The sequence below is a fragment of the Scyliorhinus canicula genome, chromosome 18 (assembly GCF_902713615.1).
Source record: "Scyliorhinus canicula chromosome 18, sScyCan1.1, whole genome shotgun sequence".
NCBI classification, from domain to species: Eukaryota; Metazoa; Chordata; class Chondrichthyes; order Carcharhiniformes; family Scyliorhinidae; genus Scyliorhinus; species Scyliorhinus canicula.
This window is the reverse complement of record NC_052163.1, coordinates 35,971,801-35,998,729: the sequence shown is the minus strand read 5'-3', so window position 1 is coordinate 35,998,729 and position 26,929 is coordinate 35,971,801. Positions and strand designations below refer to the sequence as shown.

Below are 26,929 nucleotides of genomic sequence, written 5' to 3'. Positions count from 1 at the left end.
CCTTATGTTTTTTTTAAAAACCCCTTTTCACCCCTGTGTTTGTCTATCCTGTGTGGTGTGTATGTGTCGGTTGCACAGTGGTTAGCACAGTTGTTTCACAGCGCCGGAGTCCCAGGTTCGATTGTCGGCTTGGGTCAGTGCCTGTGCGGAATCCGCACGTTCTCCACATGTCTGCATGGGTTTCATCCGGGCGCTCCGGTTTCCTCCCATTAGTCCCGAAAGACGTGCTTGTTCGGTGAATTGGACGTTCTGAATTCTCCCTCTGTGTACGCGAACAGGTGCCGGAGTGTTGCGACTAGGGGATTTTCACAGTAACTTCATTGCAGTGTTATTGTAAGCCTACTTGTGACACTAATAAAGATTTATTATACGGTGGGGGACAGGTTAATGTGGGAATTAGGTAATAATTTACCAGTTGTATTTGCTGCATATTTCATTATAGTTCTTATAAACAATAATTGTCTACATTTGCAAATCTAGTGACTGTAATTATTGGGCAGCCAAGGACCAAAGACTTTGGGTTTATTTCTCAAAGTTATTTGTTAATTATTGTGTTGTGACTCTGGGTCAAGTGGGACTGGAATTGGCTGCGCACTGGCCCAGGGGGTCGGAACACCATCATTAAAATCAGATCTTGCGCTGCAAAGTATCAACTCGAGATTTTTTAATTTTTCCAATTAAGGGGAAATTTAGTGTGGCCAATCCCCCTACCCTGCACATCTTTGGGTTGTGGAGGTGAGACCCATGCAGACATGGGGAGGGGGGGAAGAATGTGCAAAGTCCAAACGGACAGTGGGCAGGATCGAACCCAGGTGATCAGCGTCATGAGGCAGCAGTGCGAACCATCTACTGCAACTCGAGTCTTTCAGTGGCACTTTTTGTTTGGTAAATAGTATGCAAAGTTTAAGCAATTGTTTGGAACTCTGATGCTTTGAGCTGAGGCTAACTTGTAGAATCCCTCCCTTATGTGCAGAAGGAGACCATCAGCCCATCTAGCCTGCACCAACACTCCAAAAGAGCACTCTAGCTTGGTCCACATCCCCTGCCCACCCATCCTATCCCTATAAACCTAATTTGCACTACCTGGACACTGAAGGGCAATTTAGAATGGCCAATCCACCTAGCCTGCATGTCCCAGGGCTGGTTTAGCACAGGGCTAAATCGCTGGCTTTGAAAGCAGACCAAGGCAGGCCAACAGCACGGTTCAATTCCCATACCAGCCTCCCCGAACAGGCGTCAGAATGTGGCGACTAGGGGCTTTTCACAGTAATTTAATTTGAAGTCTACTTGTGACAATAAGCGATTTTTCATTTCATTTTCTTTGGACTGGGAGGAAACTGAGCAACTGGAGAAAACTCGCAGAGAAACAGGGAGAAAGTGGAAACTCTACACAGGCACCCTAGGCCAGAATTGAAACCGGGTCCCAGGTGCTGTGAGGCAGCAGTTTTCACCACTGCCACCGTGCTGCCTGTTGAAAATTGTCCAGCAATTTGAGTGATTCACAAGTCACTGGCTGTATCTTTACACGCTAATAACATCACATTAAATTCACTGTTATTTTGCTGGCAGATTCTGGCACACATGTAGTAGTTTCTAAATACGCCAGCCAATCCTATGGCACAAGCTTCAGCCCTCTGATCTTTCATATATCCAAAAAGCATTGCAAAAAAATTGAATGGCACAGTTACTTATTAACTTAAGGTGTTATTTTGCAAATGGAAATCAATCATTTAAATTAAACAACATAATGAAAATTTAAATGCTAGAAATAATTTTGAATTAAATGGAATATACTGCAAAAACTAACATATATGCTGAGAACTACAAGAAAACGTACTGCAGTTTCCTCCAGTGGAATACTCATTGAATTATGACCTGTTACTTTCTCTAATTCGCAAAGACTTGGAAATATGCATGTTTGTGTGTCTTGTGTATGTCTCAAGAAAAGATGTGTAATCTTTGTAAAGAATAACATTTGGTACATTGAGCCATGCATTGAGTTTTTGGGATTTTGTGCAAAAAGCTGTAGGAGCTGACCCACAAAGGTGCATTGGCCTGTGGGTTCTACAATTAATAGTTAAAGTATTCTAATAAAATAGTAACACTTAACCTTCTTGAAAGTTTCTGCTATATTTTCTGCCTAAGTTTATTTTCTGACTGCAAATATATCGTTGAATATTTTAAGAACTACAGCTCTCAACAAACATAGCAAGCTCCTGTCAATAATGTGATGATAAATTTGTATAATAGTTTTGTGGACGACTACTTATTTTCTCCTGAAAATACATTTATACACATGTCTGACTTAGCAGGTAGTTATATATTTATGGAACAATTATGTAATAAAGTGTGCATTCTCATTGTATCTTCCTAAGTGCATTTCACGGAAGTGGGCATTCTTGTACATATTTTATGAAGTTTCAACATACCTGATTGCATAATGTTTCCAGGGGAATGCATTGAAACACATTGTTTGGCTGTGCTTATACTGGGAACAGTGCAACTTAGGCCGGATGTAGTTTATTTTATCTTTGGTACTTGGTATTGAGGTGGAAGTGGTCCTGTCAGTTGACCAATTTGTTGTGCCAGAAGAGATGGGGAGGGAAGAAGAGCAACAGTTTGTGTTGTGTGAATGTCACTAGTATAGTCTGTAGTCAGCTTGATAATTCACCATGCTCAAGTGGTGACCATACAGAAGGATTCTGTTTTTGTAAGGGTTTAAAAAATCTATATTTTTAAATAGCAACTCTTTTAAATAACATCAAACTAGAAGATTGTTGATGCCTATTATAAGACAAATACACATTGAAAGTTTTCTTCCCTTCGTCTGTAGGTGATTTTTAGAGCTACTTTACTGATATCTCGTATGCTTAGAATTAATAAGAAATAAAGCATTAAAAACAAAATTAATAGGAAGTATTCGAATAAAACAGTAACACTTGACCTTCTTGAAAGTTTCTGCTATATTTTCTGCCTAAGTTTATTTTCTGCTTGCAAACATAACTTTGAATATTTTAAGAACTACAGCTCTCAACAAACATAGCAAGCTCATGTCAATAATGGGATGATAAATTTGTATAATAGTTTTGTGGACGACTTCTCTTCGCCTGAAAATACATTTATACACAGGTCAGACTTGGCAGGTAGTTATATATTTATGCTTCGAATTAATAGGAAATGAAGCATTAGAAATGACTGATACTTAAAAGGTGTGTTGCATTTTGTTTTTGTAATATAGAACAAGTGACTCAAAGTAATCCGATAACTGATGTGGAAAATGGAAATTAGTGTCAAAGGAAGCCTCATTAAATCTCATTATGCCATCTAGTTACACAGAATTTACAGCATAGAAACAGGGGCATTTATACTCCCCAAGAGCCTCCACTCACTTTATTTACTTCATCCCTCATTATTAGCGCATATTTCTATTTCTTTCTATCCCTTTCTATCCCATATGCTTCCCGAGCTTCCACCTTTTACAACTATGCTATTCATCTCTATCAAATAGCTGTGATTTCCACATTCTGACTGAAGAGATTTCTCCTGAATTACTTGATCCCTAGTTTTAGACATGAGAATATTCGACTAAAACTGAAACTTTCTCCGGTGTTTGCGAAAAATATCACCAATCTTTCAATTTGGATCAACATATCAAACAATTTTGAGCATCAGAAAAAAAATTAATTGCCAGTGTTGAACTGTTCATATAGTTGTAATGTTGAAATTTCCTACAAGTGTCTGGCAATTATGATTTTCAAAATAATATACTGTTTATTCAGTGTTATACAAATTATTTTGACGTATTTGTGGGGAAGACCAGCAATAAATTGTTGAAGCACTGATTTTTAACTCCATATGTCAATTGCTGACATTTCATAGGTGTAAGCTCCAGTTGTAACTCTGGCTTGATTCAGGATTTTATTTGCTTCTAGATTTTGAAATGCTTAATTTTTCCAATGTTTTTCTGTTCAATGAAATAGTGAGAAAGAACAAGAAACTAAAGGAGAGGACCGTTTGATGGAAGAAAAGAAAAAGAAAAAGCAAGAAGAAAAGAAAAAGAAGGAAGCTGCTCAAAAGAAGGTGCTGCGTTCAACATTGGTTTTTGTTCCAACTTAATAGAAAAATTGTTTTTCTCATCATTATACGTTGACCAAATGAACCAGTTCTATAACTTGTTTCTTTTTTTTTCTTGCAGGCTGCTGAACATAAAACCAAAGGTTAGCTATTATTTGTTCCTAATTCTTCATAAGAGGTAAACTTGCTTGTGTGAACTTCTTTGATCATATTACAGGAGGATGTCACAATCATGCAGTATAACATTTTATCAATGGTTTTTGAAAGTAGTAGATATCTCCATAATACACATTTGTTCAATTTGGTTCTCTTTAATGAGGGCCAATGCAATGAAGAGGCTGTTTAGCACAGGGCTAAATCGCTAGTTTTAAAAGCAGACCAAGGCAGGCCAGAAGCATGGTTAAATTCCCGTAACAGCCTCCCCGAACAGGTGCCGGAATCTGGCGACGAGGGGCTTTTCACAGTAACTTCATTTGAAGCCTACTTGTGACAATAAGCGATTTTCATTTCATTTAATGAAGGGATTTATGTAAAACTTTCCTCTATTCTGTTTCCTGTCTCATGTTTTATGTAATGTGCCTAGGAATATTGGTTCAGAATACCTGGTATATTGCAAAACTGCTTCTGATTGAACTAGTCCTCTTGCAGTTGGTGTCTAATGACCTACATAACCCCAATTGTTAAAGTGCACTGTGGATTTGTTTGGCCAAGCTGAGCGCTAAGTACGATGGTGGCATCTGTTACCATTTGCTGCTATTGGTATATTATGCTTGGAGGCAAATTTCCCTGTGGAAGTTTTGGTATCTGACAGTACTGCCATTTTTATTTCATGAAAGTGTACAGCCCCATGTGTATTCTATGAAGCACAACATATGCTGACTTCATAAGTAGGGTATTAACTCTTCAGTCTGTTGCTGTTTCAGCATCAAAAATGTAAATCTGAGGCTAAAGGACTCCAGTAAATCTCCCAAGCAGAAATATTTTGATCTTTTTATTTGAAAATAGTGTGCTGTTTTTTGCTCTTTTCCGATCACAAAAAAGTTACATAGTTGACATTTGTATAAGAACATAAGAACTAGGAGCAGGAGTAGGCCATCTGGCCCCTCGAGCCTGCTCCGCCATTCAACGAGATCATGGCTGATCTTTTGTGGACTCAGCTCCACTTTCCGGCCCGAACACCATAACCCTTAATCCCTTTATTCTTCAAAAAACTATCTATCTTTACCTTAAAAACATGTAATGAAGGAGCCTCAACTGCTTCACTGGGCAAGGAATTCCATAGATTCACAACCCTTTGGGTGAAGAAGTTCCTCCTAAACTCAGTTCTAAATCTACTTCCCTTTATTTTGAGGCTATGCCCCCTAGTTCTGCTGTCACCCGCCAGTGGAAACAACCTGCCCGCATCTATCCTATCTATTCCCTTCCTAATTTTAAATGTTTCTATAAGATCCCCCCTCATCCTTCTAAATTCCAACGAGTACAGTCCCAGTCTACTCAACCTCTCCTCATAATCCAACCCATTCAGCTCTGGGATTAACCTAGTGAATCTCCTCTGCACACCCTCCAGCGCCAGTACGTCCTTTCTCAAGTAAGGAGACCAAAACTGAACACAATACTCCAGGTGTGGCCGCACTAACACCTTATACAATTGCAACATAACCTCCCTAGTCTTAAACTCCATCCCTCTAGCAATGAAGGACAAAATTCCATTTGCCTTCTTAATCACCTGTTGCACTTGTAAACCAACCTTCTGTGACTCATGCACTAGCACACCCAAGTCTCTCTGAACAGCGGCATGCTTTAATATTTTATCGTTTAAATAATAATCCCGTTTGCTGTTATTCCTACCAAAATGGATAACCTCACATTTGTCAACATTGTATTCCATCTGCCAGACCCGAGCCCATTCACTTAACCTATCCAAATCCCTCTGCAGACTTCCAGTATCCTCTGCACTTTTCGCTTTACCACTCATCTTAGTGTCATCTGCAAACTTGGACACATTGCCCTTGGTCCCCAACTCCAAATCATCAATGTAAATTGTGAACAATTGTGGGCCCAACACGGATCCCTGAGGGACACCACTAGCTACTGATTGCCAACCAGAGAAACACCCATTTATCCCAACTCTTTGCTTTCTATTAATTAACCAATCCTCTATCCATGCTACTACTTTACCCTTAATGCCATGCATCTTTATCTTATGCAGCAACCTTTTGTGTGGCACCTTGTCAAAGGCTTTCTGGAAATCCAGATATACCACATCCATCGGCTCCCCGTTATCTACTGCACTGGTAATGTCCTCAAAAAATTCCACTAAATTAGTTAGGCACGACCTGCCTTTTACGAACCCATGCTGCGTCTGCCCAATGGGACAATTTCTATCCAGATACCTCGCAATTTCTTCCTTGATGATAGATTCCAGCATCTTCCCTATTACCGAAGTTAAACTCACTGGCCTATAATTTCCTGCTTTCTGCCTACCTCCTTTTTTAAACAGTGGCGTCACGTTTGCTAATTTCCAATCCACCGGGACCACCCCAGAGTCTAGTGAATTTCGGTAAATTATCACCAGTGCATCTGCAATTTCCCTAGCCATCTCTTTTAGCACTCTGGGATGCATTCCATCAGGGCCAGGAGACTTGTCTACCTTTAGCCCCATTAGCTTGCCCATCACTCCCTCCTTAGTGATAACAATCGTCTCAAGGTCCTCACCTGTCATAGCCTCATTTCTATCAGTCACTGGCATGTTATTTGTGTCTTCCACTGTGAAGACCGACCCAAAAAACCTGTTCAGTTCCTCAGCCATTTCCTCATTTCCCATTATTAAAACTCCCTTCTCATCCTCTAAAGGGCCAATATTTACCTTAGCCACTCTTTTTTGTCTTATATATTTGTAAAAACTTTTACTGTCTGTTTTTATATTCTGAGCAAGTTTACTCTCATACTCTATTTTACTCTTCTTTATAGCTTTTTTAGTAGCTTTCTGTTGCCCCCTAAAGATTTCCCAGTCCTCTAATCTCCCAGCAATCTTTGCCACTTTATATGCTTTTTCCTTCAATTTGATACTCTCCCTTATTTCCTTAGATATCCACGGTCGATTTTCCCTCTTTCTTCCGTCCTTCCTTTTTGTTGGTATAAACCTTTGCTGAGCACTGTGAAAAATCGCTTGGAAGGTTCTCCACTGTTCCTCAACTGTTCCACCATAAAGTCTTAGCTCCCAGTCTACCTTAGCTAGTTCTTCTCTCATCCCCTTGTAATCTCCTTTGTTGAAACACAAAACACTAGTATTTGATTTTACTTTCTCACCCTCCATCTGTATTTAAATTCCACCATATTGTGATCGCTCCTTCCGAGAGGATCCCTAACTATGAGATCATGAATCAATCCTGTCTCATTACACAGGACAAGATCTAGGACCGCTTGTTCCCTCGTAGGTTCCATTACATACTGTTCTAGGAAACTATCGCGGATACATTCTATAAACGCCTCCTCACGGTTGCCTTGACCAACCTGGTTATACCAATCGACATGTAGATTAAAATCCCCCATGATAACTGCTGTACCATTTCTACATGCATCAGTTATTTCTTTGTTTATTGCCTGCCCCACCATCTCGTTACTATTTGGTGGCCGATAGACTACTCCTATCAGTGACTTTTTCGCCTTACTGTTCCTGATTTCCACCCAAATGGATTCAACCTTATCCTCCATAGCACCAATGTCATCCCTTACTATTGCCCGGATGTCATCCTTAAATAACAGAGCAACACCACCTCCCTTACCATCCACTCTGTCCTTCCGAATAGTTTGATACCCTCGGATATTTAACTCCCAGTCGTGACCATCCTTTAACCATGTTTCCGTAATGGCCACTAAATCATAGTCCTTCACGATGATTTGTGCCACCAACTCATTTACTTTATTCCGAATACTACGAGCATTCAGGTAAAGTACACTTATGTTGTTTTTTTTACCTCTGTTTTGAATCTTAACATCTCCAGTTTTATTCCTTTTGTTATTACTGGGCCTATTCACTGTGCTCCCCTCAGTCACTGTACCTTGTACTGTCGCCCTTATGGATTTCTGACTATGTCTTCTCTGCCTTGCACTTTTCCCCTTACTTCCTTTTGTTTCTGTCCCTGTTTTACTACCTTCCAACTTCCAGCATTGGTTCCCATCCCCCTGCCACATTAGTTTAAACCCTCCCCAACAGCTCTAGAAAACACCCCCCCTAGGACATCGGTTCCAGTCCTGCCCAAGTGCAGACCGTCCGGTTTGTACTGGTCCCACCTCCCCCAGAACCGGTCCCAATGCCCCAGGAATTTGAATCCCTCCCTCTTGCACCATCTCTCGAGCCACGCATTCATCCTATCTATCCTGACATTCCTACTCTGACTAGCTCGTGGCACTGGTAGCAATCCTGAGATTATTACCTTTGAGGTCCTACTTTTTAGTTTAACTCCTAACTCCCTGAATTCCGCTTGTAGGACCTCATCCCGTTTTTTACCTATATCGTTGGTGCCTATGTGCACCACGACAGCTGGCTGTTCACCCCCCCCCCCCCCCCCCCCCCAGAATGTCCTGCAGCCGCTCCGAGACATCCTTGACCCTTGCACCAGGGAGGCAACATACCATCCTGGAGTCTCGATTGCGTCCACAGAACCGCCTGTCTATTCCCCTTACGATCGAGTCCCCTATCACTATAGCCCTGCCATTTTTCTTCCTGCCCTGCTGTGCAGCAGAGCCAGCCACGGTGCCATGAACCTGGCTGCTGCTGCCTTCCCCTGGTGAGCCATCTCCCTCAACAGTATCCAAAGCGGTATATCTGTTTTGCAGGGAGATGACCGCAGGGGACACCTGCACTGCCTTCCTACTCTTGCTCTTTCTTTTGGTCACCCATTTTCTATCTCCCTCAGTAACCTTCACCTGCGGTGTGACCAACTCGCTAAACGTGCTATCCACGACCTCCTCAGCATCGCGGATGCTCCAAAGTGAGTCCATCCGCAGCTCCAGAGCCGTCAAGCGGTCTAACAAGAGCTGCAACTGAACACACTTCTTGCACGTGAAGGAGCCAGGGACAGTGGACGTGTCCCTGAGCTCCCACATCGCACACGAGGAGCATGACACGGGTCTGGGATCTCCTGCCATGTCTTAAACCCTTGGTAAACTTAAACAACTACAATTTCAAAATAAAAATAAGTAAATTAGACAATGAAAAGAAAAAGAGAGACTACTTACCAGTCACTTACCAGGGCTAAAGAGCACCTCCTCACACTCTGCACCGAATTACCTCACTGCACCAAATTACCAAATTTCAATCCTCCACTCTGTACGAGTCTCACTCCAGATGAGTCTCCTGGAAAGTGCTTGCTTACTTTGTGCGCAGTCTCTCTGTCTTTTATACAGACCTCAGCTAACCGATGACTCAAAAAAATACCTTAACTTCAAAGAGAAGAATACAATGTGCCCCTAAACAGGCCTCAACAGGCCTCAAGTGATTGCCAGATAACTGCCTCTCAGCAATTAGGGTATAGAACAAAGAACTCAGAAAAGTACAGAACAGGAACAGGCCCTTCATCCCTCCAAGCCTGTGCCGATCATGCTGCCCTAACTAAAAACAAAGCCTTCTGCCCTTACTCAGTCTGTATCTCTATTTACTCCCTATTCATGCCTTGTAAATGCTGCTGATGTGCTTACTTCCACCACCAGGGGCTGGTTTAGCTCACAAGGCTAAATTGCTGGCTTTTAACGCAGGCCAGCAGCACGGTTCGATTCCCGTACCAGCCTCCCCGGACAGGCGCCGGAATGTGGCGACTTGGGGCTTTTCACAGTAACTTCATTGAAGCCGACTCGTGACAATAAGCGATTTTCATTTTCATTTCATCCTCTGGCAGCGCGTTGTAGACACCACTCTGGAAAAACATGCCCCGCAGATATCCCTTAAACTTTCCCTCTCTCACCTTGAACCTGTGGCCCCTTGTAATTGACACTTCCACCCTTGGAAATAGCCTCTGACTATCCACCCTGTCTATGCCTCTCATAATTTTGTAGACCTCTATCAGGTCTTCTCTCAGCCTCCGTCTTTCCAGTGAAAACAATCCTAGTTTATTCAACCTCTCCTCATAGCCAACACCCTCAACCAGCCAACATCTCGGTGAACCTTCTTTGCACTCTATCCAAAGCTTCCATGTCCTTCTGATAATGTGGTGACCAGAACTGCACGCATTACTCCAAATACAGTACTCAATGCCCCAGCTGATTGAAGGCAAACGTACCATATGCAGTCTTAATCACCTTGACCATCTGTGTTCCCACTTTTAGGGAACTGTAGACCTGCACGCCCAAATCCCTCAATGTTAATGTTCCGTAGGGTTTTGCCATTTGCAGTATAATTCATACCTGGATTTGATCTTCCAAAATGCATCCACTTGCATTTTTCCAGATTAAACTCCATCTGCCATTTCTGTGCCCAAGTCTCCAATCTATCTATATCCTGTTGTATTCTCTGACAATCCTCGGCACAGCAACTCTGTCAATTTTAGTGTTATCCACAAACTTACTGATCAGACCACCCATATTTTTGCTCTACATCATTTATGTGAACTACAAACAACAGAGGTCCCAGCACTGATCCCTGCGGAATACCACTTGCTACAGATCTCCATTCTGAAAAACACCCTTCCACTGCTACTCTATCCAAGCTAGTTCTGTATCCATCGAGCCAGCCCGCCCCAAATCCCATGTGATTTGGTACAAAAACCAGTCTGCCATGTGGGACCTTGTCAAATGCTTTACTTAATGTCCCTGTCAACTGCATCCACAGCCCTTCTGTCATCAATTTTCTTTGTCACTTCTTCAAAAAAAAAACTCAAGTTGGTGAAACACGACCCCCCAATACAAAACCATGTTGCCTGTCACTAACTAGTCCGTTTTTCTCCAAATGTGCATATATCCTGTCCCTCAGTATCTTTTCCAAAAGCTTCCCCACCACTGATGTCCGGCTCATCGGCCTATAATTTGCTGGATTATCCCTGCTAACTTTCTTCAAACAAGGGAATGGCACTGGCTATTCTCCAGTCCTCTGGAACCTCGCCTTCGGTCAAAGAGGATGTGAAGATATCTGTTAAGGCCCCAGCTATTTCTCCCCCTGCCTCCTGCAGTAACCTGGGACAGATCCCATCTGGCCCTGGGGACTTGTCTACCTTAATGCAGTTTTGGTACTCAACACTTCCTCGTTTGGTATATTGATGTTCTCAAGATCATTCACACACCTATCCCTGGTCTCTACATCAATTATGTCCTTCGCCCTGGTGAATACCGATACAAAGCACCCATTAAGAATTTCACCCATTTGTCCTTCAGTGGGCCTACTCTTTCTATCGAGCTTCACAGCGCCAGGATGCCAGGTTCGATCCCTGGCTTGGGTCACTGTCTGTGCAGAGTCTGCATGTTCTCCCCGTGTCTGTGTGGGTTCCCTTTTGCGTGCTTCGGTTTCCTCCCACAAGTCCCGAAAGGTGTTCTGAATTTTCCCTCAGTGTACCCGAACAGGCGCCAAAGTATAGTGACTAGGAGATTTTCACAGTAACTTCATTGCAGTGTTAATCTAAGCATACGTGTGACAATAATAACTATTATTATTATTACTCTCTTGCTCGTAATAAATGCATATCACGCCTTGGGATTCTCCTTGACCATGTTTGCTTAAAGACATTTCATGGTCCCTTTTAGCTCTCCTAATTCCACATTAGGTTTCTTCCTACTTTCACTGTACTCCTCAAGGGCTTTGTCAGTTTTTAGATGTTTAGACCTATCGTATGCTTCCTTTTTCCTATTGACTAAGCTTACAATTTCCCTTATCATCCATGGTTTCCGAATCCTGCCATTTCTATCCTTCATTTTTGCAGGGACATACTTGTCTTGCACTTCAGTCAATTGGCCTTTAAAAGCCTCCCACATGTCAGACGTGGATGTGCCTTCAAATAGCTGCTCCCAATCCACATTCCACAGTTCCTGTCTAATAATAATAATTAATAATAATTTGGATGTAATTGGCCCTCGCCCAATTCAGCATCCTCACCCACAGGCTACTTTGTCCTTATCCATGACTATTAGAAATCTTATGGAATTATGGGTCACTAAGCCCAAAATGCTCCACAACTGAAACATCAATTACTTGGCCTGGCTCATTCCCCAATACCAAATCTAGTATGGCCCCCTCCCTGGTTGAACATATTGTATCATACTGGGCGCATCTAACAAATTGCTCTCCATTTGAGCCCCTAGGTGTAAGGGATTCCCAGTCAATATAGCGGAAGTTAAAATCACCCATCACAACTACCCTGCTTTTTTCACACATTTGCAGTATCCGACTACATAATTGCTCCTCAGTCTCCTGCGGGCTATTGGGAGGTCTATAAGTACACTCCCAACATTGTGATTTCACCCTTCTTATTCCTGAACTCCACCCATAATGCCTCACTACAAACCCCCCCCCCCCGGCAAAATGTGTCCTCCCTCAACACAGCTGTGATCTGGTCCCTAATTGGCAATGAAACTCCACCATTTCTTTTGTTTCCCCTTCTGTCCTGTCTAAATCAACGCTATCCAAGAATGTTAAGCTGCCAGTCCTGTTCCCTCCTTTAACCATGTCTCCATAATTGCAATTTAATTATAACTGCTGTCCCAGAGGCCCTTCCTCTCCATGACTTATGAATCAGGAACACTTCAAAAGAACTGTTACTGAGCAGAAGGAGGCCATTCAGCCCATTGTGTCTTCACTGGCTCTACGAATGAGCAATTCACGTAGTGCAACCCCCCCTCTCCCCCTGTAACCTTTCGCATTCCAATAAAAATCTCATTCCCTCTTGAATGCTTCCATTGAACCTGCCTCCACCTCCCTCTCCTGCAGTGCAGTCCAGATCTTTACTGTTCGCCTTGTTAAGATTATTTTTCTCTTCTTGCTGCTCTTTGTGATTACTTAAATCTGTGAAGCCTCATTGTCCATCCTCTCCTCCATGAATGGGAACACTCTCCCTTACCTGTTCGGTCCAGGCCCTTCCTAACCTTTTTCTCCATGGAACACAACACAAATTCTCCAACGTCTTCATCCCTGGAGCCATTATTGTAAATCTTTCTACAGTACCTCCAATGTCTTCACATCCTTCCTAAACTGAGTGCCTGGAACTGGATGAAGTGTTCTAACTGAGGCTGAATCAGTGTCATATGCAAGTTCAATAAAACCCCTTTGCTCTTGTACTCCATGTTGCTATTAGCAAAGCCCAGGATACCATGTGCTTTTATTAACTGCTCATCAAACTGATCTGCCACCTTCAATAACTTGGGCACATATGCATCCAGGTCCCACTTCCCTTGCCCTTTGTATCTCTTATTTAATTTCTTCCAAACTGAACTCCTCCCATTCATTAAACATGACTAGTACCAGAGTTTGGAAAATGGGCTCTTGACGTTGTTTCTTACTCTTTAATTCTGCTTTCACTACACAATGACCTACAGTTGATTGCCACTGCTTACTCGGATAAAATGTCTCGTCTTCAAAATCTCCTAAAGTTTCAGCATCTCCAAGAATAAATGAACTTCATTGGTACATAAGTTGGCCAGTAAGCCATTATAAGGATTCATGTCTTTTAACAAAAAAAAGGAATTGGAGGTGATTCTGAGATGGGTTTTTGAACAAGGGTACAACTTTATTTTGTAGTATTGACAATTTGTTACCAGTATTGCTGTATATAGGTACTGATTTTCAAATAGAAGGACATTGACCTTGGAGAGTAGAAGTGGTGAAGGATAACATGAACATTTTGCTGACTTCAGAATGAACATAATAAAATTAATTTTATTAAAATGTTAATTTGTTCAATTATATCAGCCCTCAATTTCTATACCTACATCGACCTTCTCTATAGTGAATGCAGATACAAAAACTCATTCAAAGCTGCACCTATGTCTTCTGACTCCACACGCCGATTGACACTTCGGTCCCTATTGGCCGGCCTACTCTTTCCCAGGTTACTCTCTTGCCCTTCATAGATTTAGAAACCAGCTTGCGATTTTCCTGCCCATCAGTGTTTTTTCATGCCCCCCTCTTCGCTCTCCTGATTTCTTAAAGTACCCCCTCCCACCCTTTCTATACTCCTCCTTGGGCTTCTACTGTTTTGAGCCCCTTGTATTTGCCATAAGCCTCCCTTTTTTCCTTATCCAATCCTGTATATCCCCTGACATCCAGGATTCTCTGGACTTTTCATCCCGCCCTTTACCTTTCCAGGAACATGTTGGCCATAATTCATAACGTACATGGTCTGTTTTAACCAGGTTATTTGTCAAAACTAATCTTGTGAAAGTTTTTATAGTTTTGTGTTTTTGATCACTTTGTTGTGAATGAAGTACTTCATTTGAAGATTCTTGAAGTCTAAAACTTCAACAGAATATGTTAAAAATGCTCAGCAATTTAAGCAGCTTCTATGGAAAGAGAAACAGTTAATCTTTCTGGTCAATCTTTCATCAAAAATGGAAATTGTTGCTGATAGTGACAGATTTTAAGCAATTTCAGAGGCAGGAAAAAGATGGGAGGGAGGAACAAAAGGGAAGGTCTATGATTGTGTGCGAAATGAATGACCACAATCTCTCCCTCCATGTCAGCAAAACTAAAGAGCTAGTCATTGACTTCAGGAACCAAAAGCTTTGTGTACACCCCTGTCTGCATCAACAGGGCCGAGGTGGAGATGATTGACAGTTTCAAATTCCTAGATGTGCACATCACCAAAAATCTGTCCTGGTCCACCCATGTCGACGCTACGATCAAGAAAGCAGGACAACGCATATACTTCCTCCGGAAACTAAGGAACTTCAGCATGTCCACACTGACTCGTCCCAACATTTACAGATGCACCACAGAAAGCATCCTATCGGGGCAGCACGGTGGCACAGTGGTTAGCATTGCTGCCTACGGCGCTGAGGACCCGGGTTCGAATCCCGGCCCTGGGTCACTGTCTGTGAGGAGTTTGCATGTTCTCCCCGCGTCTGCGTGGGTTTCACCCCCACAACCCAAAAGATGTGCAGGATAGGTGGATTGGCCACACTAAATTGCCCCTTAATTGGAAAAAATAATTGGGTACTCTAAATTTATAAAAAAAAAAGAAAAAAAAAAAAAAAGAAAGCATCCTATCTGGCTGCATCACAGCCTGGTATGGCAACTGCACGGCCCAAGACCGGAAGAAACTACAGAGAGTCGTGAACACTGCCCAGTCCAGCACATGAACCTGTCTTCCATCCATTGACTCTGTCCACACTCTCGCTGCCTTGGGAAAGCGGGCCGCATAATCAAACACCCCTGCAACTCTGCTTACTCACTCTTCCAACTTCTTCTATCAGGCAGGAAATACAAAAGACTGAGAGCACGCATGAATATATTCAAAAACAACTTATTCCCCACTGTTACCAGACTCCTAAACAACCCTCTTATGGACTGATGGACGCATGGACTGGTCTGATCTCTTCACACACCTTCTCTACTGAGTAATACTACACTCTGTATGCTTCACCCAATACCTATGTATTTACATTGTGTATTTTATTTTTGCCCTATTATGTATTTTTTTTCATGTACGGAATGATCTGTCTGAGCTGCACTCAGCACAATACTTTTCACGGTACCTCGGTACACGTGACAATAAACTGAACAAAAAGGATAATGGTACAAGAGAAAAGAAAGAAACAGAAGTGGATCCAAAAGATGGCATCAGCATCAATACCAACACCTACTGTTGCAAAAAATGTGCAGAGGCTATGATCTGAAATGTTGAACTCAATATTGAATCCAAAAGGTATAGCTTCTCCAAACGAAAGATCAATGCTGTTTCTCTCATTCTCATCGAGCTTCATTGGAACAGTGTAGGAGACTGAGAGGCCAGTATGGGAGAGGCGCCGTGAATTAAAATAACAAGCAACTGATTGCTGTTTCATTTGGCAGGAGTGATTGTAAAGAATAGATGAAAAAGCAGGTATTGATTGGATCTGTTAATCATACATGGGGTGGTGCATGGAAAGGTGCTTTGGAATGCTGAAAGGGGAGGGGAAAATGTGTTTGGTTTTGGCATGTGCTAGTGATGGCGGAGGATGCACTGTTAAATGTAGAATGGAAGATGAGGACATGGCGAGATCTACCTGGCTCGAGGAAGGAGAAGAAGTGGGATCAGGAAGGTGCTAAATAGGATGGGCACACCTGAGGGCCCCGTCAACCACAGTGGAGTGGAATCTTTGGTTGAGGAAAATAGTAATAATAATCGCTTATTGTCATAAGTAGGCTTCAATGAAATTACTGTGAAAAGCCCCCAGTCACCACATTCCAGCGCCTGTTCTGGGAGGCCGGTACGGGAAGACCTATCGGAAATGCTGCTATCGGGCGGTGTAGTGGTTAGCACTGGGGCTACAGCGCAGAGGACCCTGGTTCAAATCCAGGCCCTGGGGGTCACTGTCTGTGTGGAGTTTGCACATTCTCCCAGTGTCTGCATGAGTTTCACCCCCACAACCCAAAGATGCGTAGGGTAGGTGGATTGGCCATGCTAAAAAGCCCCTTAATTGGAAAAAATTAATTGGGTACTCTAAATTTATTTTACAAAAAAGGTATTTTAAGAAAAAATGTTGATATCGAAGGTGGCATGTCAGAACCGATGGGACGGAGAATGGAATTGACAGGAAGCGAGGCGGAAGGAGGTGTAGTCGTGGTAGACTGCCTAACCCTAAATGCAGATGGAGCAGTCGAGGAAGGGAAAGACCAAGGGTGTATTGTGGTTGTAAAAGGAAAAGTGGAATGTCATAGCGCATTTCTGTGCCAAATGATCTGATTTTAAGCGAATTGAATATGCATGAAAGTCTAATACACCATATCTTGTGGTGGGGCGGCCTGGGATTCGTTTGCCCTGCCGTTTCCTCATCGGATCATCCTTTTGCGTGCCATATTTTAAATTGTACCCACGCACACGGCTCACTGCAGCCAGGACCTAATCATAGCAGATGTCAGCATGGCCCCCAAACGAACCAAGCACGCTACCCCAAAGTTAAGCGACAATGCATTGGTGACACTTCTCAATACAGGGGAGGACTTTCAGGAGATACTTTATCCCCATGGGAGGACTAGCGGGTGATACTTTATCTCCCTGATGGGAACTTTATCCCCCTGATGAGAATCAAGAGATCCACCAACCTCACCATGCTGTTATGGGAGCTGGTCGCCAGGATGGTCAGCACCAAAGTGCCCTAGAAGATATACCCATCCAGTGCAGGAAGAGGATGAATTATCACATCCGCTCTGCCAAGGTAAGTCCACCACCTTCTCACTCTTCAATCTCACTCTCTCAAACCCATCAGCTGTTCACTGCTTACACTCCACATGAATCTTGAACGTTCCAACCACTGATTCCCTCTCTCACTCGCACACGCACACACACATGCAAACATTGACATCTTCAGCTCTTCTCGCATCCTGATCTCTTCTCTCATCCTGTACAAGTCATATCCTCACGCCTTTTAGAGGTCCACTCCGCGCGCACACAGAAGGCATTGTGGAGTCCATGGATCACTTTCATCCCAGCTATTACATCCCCTTTGAGTCACTTGGAATGATGTTACAGCCTTCTGGAGTATTGGTCGGGGACACCTTGTCTCCTTCCTCCAATATGAAACCACAGACATGACAGGGCTTTGACCCAGGGAGTTGCATCTGACTGTGTTCTGCCAGGCAAGAGAAACCTCAATCAGGGCACTGTCAAACAATAACACAGCAGTCCTAACTTGCACTCAAGTTTTGAGTGTTTTGTGGGAGAGGGGACCTTCAAAATCAAATTGGCAGCTGCAAGGTTTATCATACTTTGGGCAGTCAGGTATGTATATTTTGGCCAGTGGCCCTTTTTGGTTCCTTCTGCCACTCTGAATTTTTCACGAGAGGGTCAAATGGCCTTTAGAATCTAATCCTGATTGGGGTTTATACTCTGTGCAGCATGAGTTAAGGCACCACTTTTCGTATATCAGCATTTGACTGCTGCTAATTATCTCTGCTGTGCCACCTACACCATTTGGCTAAGCGGAAATTACTTGGGTACCCCTTCAATCGCTTAACTGCTGCAGTTGACTGCTATCAAGTCCTCAGTTTGCCAGGGAATTTTTTTCATGGTTTGTTTTTCAACGGCATCATTGAATCACCTTGCAAAATGGTGGTGCTGAGGTATTATTAAGAGACCAGCTTCAAGTAGCCCGTCCCCAGTGATCATCAATGTCCCCTTCAGTGTGTTTCCCTCCCTCAAATCACCTTCCTCCCTCTCTAATCCTTTATTAGGTTGATATCCCTGTACTCCCCACTAAAACTTTTGATGTCCTTATGCCTCATTGGACCTGACCCCCACCCAATTTAGAGGACCATTGTACTGTGACTTGGAGACCTCACTCTCGCTTTACCTGATCCCCATTTACAGGGTGCGGATGCCTCCAATAACTGTGCCGGCCCAGTCTTTAGCCACCAACCCCCAGGAGTGACGTGTGAGTGACTGATGCAGTAATGATGGGCCCTCTCTCCCTTCCTGGACTGTGACCAGGACACGCAGCCAAGTACAGCCCTCAAAATTGTGGTGCAGGTTCACAGGACTAACTATGCTCTGTAGCCCCTGGTACTGGTCTTGCATGGTAGCCTTTAGCACTTCTCTCTTTCTTTCTTTCTTTCATTCTTTCTTTCCCCCCCCCCTTCCTGGACTGTGACCAGGACACGCAGCCAAGTACAGCCCTCAAAATTGTGGTGCAGGTTCACAGGACTAACTATGCTCTGTAGCCCCTGGTACTGGTCTTGCATGGTAGCCTTTAGCACTTCTCTCTTTCTTTCTTTCTTTCTTTCTTTCTTTCCCCCCCCCCCCCCCCCCCCCCCAAAAAAGTTCCTGCTGGCCTTGGCACAGAGTCGGAACAGCTGCAGGCACAGTGGAATGAAAGGTGAGCGAACATACCTCAGGTCACAAGTGAAGCAGTGATCATCAGGTGCACATCACTTGTATCCAGTCGTGAATCATGCTGGTCTAATTAGCTGCCATGTGGCTATTTGAGCTGGAGTGGCAGCATGATTCTGGCAAGCTGCTTTTTTAATAAGTATTCATAAATTCATGATGTTCAGGTATGGATCTCGACAATGCACGTGGGCTATCTGACTTGCCATGCATGCCCAGAATGGAAGACTCTGAACTTTGTTTTAAATCAGTGGGAAACCTTTGACTATTCTCCATTTTCTCATCCCACCTGCTAAAACACCTGCCACTGGCAGGACCAGAAAATTCTGCCTAGAGAAACGGACCATGTGAAGGTGAGGGAGAGTGGAAGTTGTAAGCAAAGTTGAAATTTTCAAATTCAGGACGAGAACAAGAAGCGACCCTGCTGGTCACTGATATGCCATAAAGCGAGATGAGGAAGGGTACCCGGAGTGGAGATGGAACAAAATGTTCCACGTATTCCAGAGATTCATTATTCTAGTTTTGATTTTTGAATGATTTGACAAGAGTTTGCTTATTTTTTTTATATTTAAGCACTGGACACCTTGTTCAGATTTCAATATTTCTGAACACAGCTTGTCCTTGCAGCATTCTATTTCAACATGTAACAGATTATGTAATTTGGTGTCCAAGGAGTATTTTTTTGTTTTCAGAATGACTGGGATTATTAATGAAAAATACAAAAACATGCAATATACAGTAAAAGTGTTTTTGCTAAACCGAGATTGATTATTAGTTTATTATAATATTAACTTATTGTCAGAAGTAGGCTTCAATTAAGTTACTGTGAAAAGCCCCTAGTTGCCACATTCCGGTGCCTGTTCGGGGAGCCAGTACGGGAATTGAACCCATGCTGCTGCCTTGTTCTGCGTTACAAGCCAGCTATTTAGTCCACTGTGCTAAACCAGCCCCCAAGTTCATTTGCAAGAGATATGCTTAGTTGATTTGGCATGAGCTGTTAGAGAGATGAAAATTGAAATGTCCAAAGGTTCCAACTAAGACTAACATTAATCCACTTGAGGATTAAAAAGAGTTGTGACTGGTGGTAGACAAGATTCTCAACTAGTGCAAATATTATTTAAGTCCGTACTCTACGAATCAGTGAAATGTAACTGCTGGATAATGTTGCTTGGGCAGAGAAGATATCATTTTTGGATTGACAAAATAAATTTAAACCATAGAATAGAAGTGAGGCAAATGTCATAACACAATAATGTATTGTCAATATTAATTTTTTTGCAATGGAAAAAACTGACTGATTTGTGTTGAGAATTAGAGTAGCGCAAGGCCAGTTATGTCACTAGGTTTGCCCTTATGGAGCCACTTGGTTCTTTTCACAAAGTTATGATTGGCAAATCATGATTTTCTCTGATTGATTATTACGAAATAATTGGTTATGGAGTTTTCAAATCCTGTCTACCACCAGTAGCGCACTTAATCCTGAAGCAGATTTCATGGGATGTGGGTGTCACTGGCAAAGCCAGCTTTGGTTGGCATTCCCTAATCGCCCTTGCACTAAGTGGTTTGTTAGGCCACTTCAGAGGGCAGTGAAGAGTCAACCACATTGCTGTAGTTCTGGAGTCACATCGTTACCTAATAAGGATGGCAGATTTATTTTCATAAAGGCCATTAGTGAACCGGATGGGTTTATGACAAACAGTGACAGTTTCATGGTCACCATTACTGAGACTAACTTTCAATTCCAGATTTAAAATGAATTGAATTTAAGTTCCACCAGCTGCCATCAGAGATTTGAACCAGTGTCCCCAGAGCATCGGGCCTCTGGATGACGAACCCTGTGACATTACGGCTATACCACGGTCCTGTAAATTGATAAAATATTTACTCAGTTTGTACTGCCAGATCTACACTATGATGTGCCAAGTCTCTGACAAATAGCTATAAAAAGATAAATTAACTTGCACTGTTAACTTCAATCCGGTGGAAAATCTGAGCTGTGCTGAAAGCAGAGAAATCTGTTTTTATTACTGTCATTGGTGTTCCTTGAATGAACATTGCATGTCACATGTAATAGACTCAACATTCAAAATCCGCTTTAGAAATTGAAAAACACATCACTTAGTTGTTTTAATTTTGTTCATTGCCATGATTTCAAATGTTGAGGTGCCAGCAATTCTCTCCTCCTCACCCACCACCCCAGTGCATTGAAGTAGTGCATTAGTCAGGCCACCAGTATTATGAATGATTTCCTTCTCTCTGAATTGTTGGAAAAGTTGACTAATCTTTGTTTTTTTTGGATTTGTGCTGCAGATTCAATTCCAGTTTAGTCTTTTCTTTACATCTGCAAACCCCTGCATCATATTCATACAACACAGAAAAGGCCCTTCAGCCCATTGTCTCTCTGCCGGTCAAAAACAACCATCTGACTATTCTAATCCCATTTTCCAGTGCTTGGCCAATACCCTTGTGCACTTGCAATGCCAAGGCATACATCTAAATACTTCTCCAACTTAGACAGTGTCTTGGTAAATATCCTCTGCACCCTTACAAATGCTATCACATCCCTCCTATAATGTGGATACCAGAACTGCACACAATACTAAAGATGTGGCCGAACCAATGTTTTATACAGTTCCAGCATAACCTCCCTGCTCTTAAACTCTATGCCTTGGTTAATAAAGTAAGAAGTCTTACAACACCAGGTTAAAGTCCAACAGGTTTGTTTCAAACACGAGCTTTCGGAGCACGGCTCCTTCTTCAGGTGAATGGAAAGGCTTGTTCCAGAAATGTTTATATAGACACAGTCAGAGATGCCCCGGAATGCGAGCACCTGCAGGCAATCAAATCATCAAAGATGCAGAGAGAGAGGTAACTCCAGGTTAAAGAGGTGTGAATTGTCCCAAGCCAGTTCAGTCGGTAGGCCTCTGCAAGTCCAGGCTTGTTGGTGGGGGCCGAATGTAATGCGACATGAATCCCAGATCCCGGTTGAGTCCGCATTCATGCGTGCGGAACTTAGCTATAAGTTTTTGCTCAGCAATTTTGCGTTGTCGCGTCTCCTGAAGGCCTCCTTGTAGAATGCTGACCCGGAGATCAGAGGCTGAATGTCCTTGACTGCTGAAGTGTTCCCCAACTGGAAGGGAACAGTCCTGCCTGTTGATAGTCGCACGATGCCCGTTTATTCGTTGTCGCAGTGTCTGCATGGTCTCGCCAATGTACCACGCTTCGGGACATCCTTTCCTGCAGCGTATGAGGTAGACTACATTGGTCGAGTCGCACGAGTATGCGCCGCGTACCTGGTGGGTGGTGTTTCCACGTGTAATGGTGGTGTCCATGTCGATGATCTGGCATGTCTTGCAGAGATTACCCTGGCAGGGTTTTGTGGTGTTGTGGTTGCTGTTCTGAAGGCAACCACAACACCACAAAACCCTGCCAGGGTAATCTCTGCAAGACATGCCAGACAGCAGTCAATCAAAATTGCTGAGCAAAAACTTATAGCTAAGTTCCGCACGCATGAATGCGGACTCAACCGGGATCTGGGATTCATGTCGCATTACATTCGGCCCCCACCAACAAGCCTGGACTTGCAGAGGCCTACCGACTGAACTGGCTTGGGACAATTCACACCTCTTTAACCTGGAGTTACCTCTCTCTCTGCATCTTTGATGATTTGATTGCCTGCAGGTGCTCGCATTCCGGGGCATCTCTGACTGTGTCTATATAAACATTTCTGGAACAAGCCTTTCCATTCACCTGAAGAAGGAGCCGTGCTCCGAAAGCTCGTGTTTGAAACAAACCTGTTGGACTTTAACCTGGTGTTGTAAGACTTCTTACTGTGCTCACCCCAGTCCAACGCCGGCATCTCCACATCTTGGTTAATAAAGGCAAATATACCATATGCAGCCTTAACCACATCTCCACCTGCTCTGCTACCTTAAGGGACTGGTGTATAGGCATACCAAATCCCTCAATCCTTTTGCACTGTGCAATTTGTTAATCCAGTACCAATGCTCCACTGGTTTGAAGCAACTGGCCTTGAGCAGCTCTTTGTATCTATAAATGATCTGATTTCTATCCTCTATTTCTGACATACCATTTAACTGTTGGTATGAGTTTTACTTGTGCTGACTGGCTTCTTTGCTCTCAGTTGATGATTTTAGTATTGACCAATTTACCTGCCATATTTCCTTTGTAGTTTCATATGACTTCAAAATTTATACTGAACTGACAAGTTACAGCTCTTTTCTATGTACAGGGTATCTTGCTGATCCTTAGAATCCCTACAGTGCAGAAGACGGCCATCAGGTCTGCACCAATCCTCTGGAAGAGCACTCTACTTAGGCCCACTCCCCTGCACTATCCCTGTAATCCCGTGCATTGATCATGGCCAATCCACCTAACCTACACATCTCTGGACTATGGGAGGAAACCAGAGGAAACCATGCAGACATGACACAAATCACACAATGTTAATATGCAGGTTCAACAAGTGATTAGGAAGGCAAATTGAATATTGGCATTTATTGTAAGGAGAATAGAATATAAAAATTGGGAAATTGTACTGCAGCTGTACAGAGCCTTGGTGAGACCACATCTGGAGTACTGCCTTTTGGTCTCCTTATTTGAAAAGGGATCTAAGTTTGTTAGAAGCAGTACAGAAACGGTCCTTTCAACTCATTCCTGGAATGAAAAGCTTAGCTTATGAATAAAGATTGAACATGTTGCACCTATACCCATTGAAGTTCAGAAGAGTAAGAAGTGTTCTTAATGAAATAGCTAAGATCCAGTATTGATAGCGTGGAGAAGACTAGAACCATAGGTCATGGTTTAAGAGGTTTGTTTCCTTTTTCAGAAGAGGGAAATTCTTTTCTCTCAAAGTTTGAATGTGGAATTGCCCAGAAATCAACGAAGGCTGAGTCATTGAATTTATTCAAGGATGGGTTTGATTTTTGATAAACAAGGAGTCAAAGATTGCAGGGGCAGATAGGAAAGTGGAGTTGAGAGCACCACCATAACAGCCGTGATCTTATTGTATGACAGAGCAGGCTCGAAGGGCCAAATGCTCTATCCCTGCTACGCAGTCATATGTTCCTGTGGTGGTAAGGCTACGTTTACTAGCAATCCCTATTTGACCTTGGGTGAATTGATGTTTTTCCAGGAATCACTGCAGCCTTTGTGGTGACAGTGGCCCTATCATGATATTAAGTAGAGAATTCCAGGACTCTGTAATGATGAAGAAAGAGCAAATCTGGCCGGCTCAGAATGGAATATGATTTGGAAGGGAATTTAAAAGTGATGGGATTCCCACACAATTTCTGCTTTTGTCTGTTCATTGTGGAGTTTGCAGGGGAGGAATGGACTCTTAAAGGAACCCTGTTGAATTGCTCTAGGGCACACAACAGAATGAAATTGCACGTTTTGTGAGACGTCCCAAAGCACTTCGCAGCTCGTGAAGTACTTCCCAAGGATAGCTAATTTGTAATGTGGATTGTACATATCCAGCTGTATTGCATTGGTGGCAAAGGGGCGGATACTGTTGGGTTTCAATTTTTGAAAATATTTTTATTAAGGTTTAACATTTTATGCAGTTACAAAATATACAAACCAAGACATCAACCATGCACAAATTCCACCCCCACATACACAACTTTCCAAAAACAAAACAGAAAAAGTAAAGAACCCCACGGCAACAACTGACGGTGACCAATTCTCTGAAATACAAATTAAACGGATACCATCTCCGAAAGAACCCATCAGTCAACCCTCTCACGGTATATTTAACCTTTTTTGAGAGGCAAAGATTCCATCAAATTCCTGAGCCACACCAAAGCACTCAGCGCTATTGCCAACCTCCAGCCCAACAGAATCCGCCTCCGCGGCACCAATGAGGTGAAGGCCAGGAAACCCGCAACCGTCCACACTGCCAACACATCCAAAACCCCCAAAATAGCTGACAGGGGGCAGGGTTCTAGCTCAATATTTAGGATCGCAGACATGTTGTCAAAAAAGGACCTTCCGAAACCCACCAGCTTAGAACAGGACTACAACGTGGCTTGGGTTTCTTCTGGGTGCTCCGGTTTCCTCCCACAGTGCAAAGATGTGCGGGTTAGGTGGATTGGCCATGCTAAATTGCCCTTAAGTGCTCAAAATATGTCAAGTGGGGGTTACTGGATTACGGGGATAGGGTAGAAACGTGGGCTTCAGTAGGGTGCTTTTTGTAAGGGCCAATGCAGACTCGATGGGCTGAATGGCCTCCTTCTGCGTGTGCGCGGCCGGCCAATGGCTCGGCTCCCACACAAACAACATGGGAGACATTGGACACCCCTGCCTCGTACATTGATACAACCAAAAGGACGTGGAGCTCATAACAACTGCAAACCCAAACGTCTGCAAAAAGTTACCCCAATCCACCCAGTCAAACACCTTCTCCACGTCCAATGATACAATCATCTCTGGAACTGGCTTGGCCACGGGGGTAAGCACCATATTCAGCTGCCAACACGCATTCAACGACAACCTCTGTCCCTTCACAATCCCCATCTGATCATCCCCTACTACCTCTGGAGGCAAGGCTCCAACCTTAATGTACTTTGGCCAGTAACTTGGCATCCACGTTTAACAGGGAGATCGGACGATACGACCCACACTCTGTGGAGTCCTTGTCTTTCTTGCGGAGCAGTGAGGTGGCCACCTGCTCCAGTGTCCCTGGAACAGCAAGAGTACCCTGTGCAAAGGGGTTCCTGAACATGCCTAACACCAACATGCCCAACTTACCTGAAAACTTATAAAATACCACCAAGAACGTGTCCACCCAGGTGCCTTCTCTGCCTGCATATGCTTCAACTGTCTGAATCTTCTCCAGGCATAATAGCACTTCCAGCTCCTCCCACAACTCCTACCCCACCATGGGAAACCCCAACCCCCCCCCCCCCCCCCCCCCCGAAAACTCATCCCTTGTTCGTCCTCCGGCGGCTCTGACCTATACAATCTCATAGGCCCTCAACATCCATTCACCTTCTCTGGGGCAGAGACCTTCCTGCTATCCAAATCTCTAATGTGAACAATCAGCCAGTGCCTTCTGCCACCTTAATTGGTGCGGCAAGAGATGACTGGTCTCCTCCCCATGTTCATATGCTGCCCCATTTGCCCGCTCAATTGTCACACTGTGGGCAACAAATCAAACTGCATTTGTAGTTTTTCCCTGCACTCCAAATGCTGAGTCAGGACCCTTGCATACCTATAATTCACCCCTAGAACCTCATCCACCAGTTTTTGTCACTCCACCCTCGCCTCTGGGTCCACATGTGCCTTAAACAGTATGATCTCTCTCCTCATCGTCTTCACGCCTCCCGCAAAATTGAGGATGAAACCTCCCCATCATCATTTTCTGCACACCTTCTGTATGCCCCTCAATCCTCACACAAAACTGATGTGTTGGGCAGGCTGGGTCGATGTGGACTGCACTTGATGCAGTGTAGCGAGAGACAGACCTCCAACACTTGATAAGATGCAACACTATTTTATTTAACGTCTTAATTATTACACATGTTCAACTGTGGGTTGACACTATGCTGACTTGACTGGAGACCTGGTACTAGCCTGACCAGACTTGCTAGCTATCACATGGTGTTTGCACTGGCTAGCTCACGAACTCTGACTGTCTCAGAGGCTGGGTCCGGAGAGAGCGGGAAACCTGATGCCCTCTGGCTTTATCGTGGCAGTGTCCTGTCTGGTGATTGGCTGCTCTGTTCTGTGTGCTTACTGGTCATCCTGTGTGTCAATCACTGTCTGTCTGCACTCCATTATATACATAGATGTATATTATGACAAAAACCACGCCCGATAGCAGCCCTACA

The 26,929-nt window shown here is 43.5% G+C and overlaps 1 pseudogene; it reads left to right on the top strand.

Moving 5' to 3' along the window:
* The first annotated feature begins 3,980 nt into the window (after nucleotides 1–3,980).
* LOC119952894 overlaps nucleotides 3,981–26,929 on the top strand; it is a 163,686-nt pseudogene continuing 140,737 nt past the window's right edge.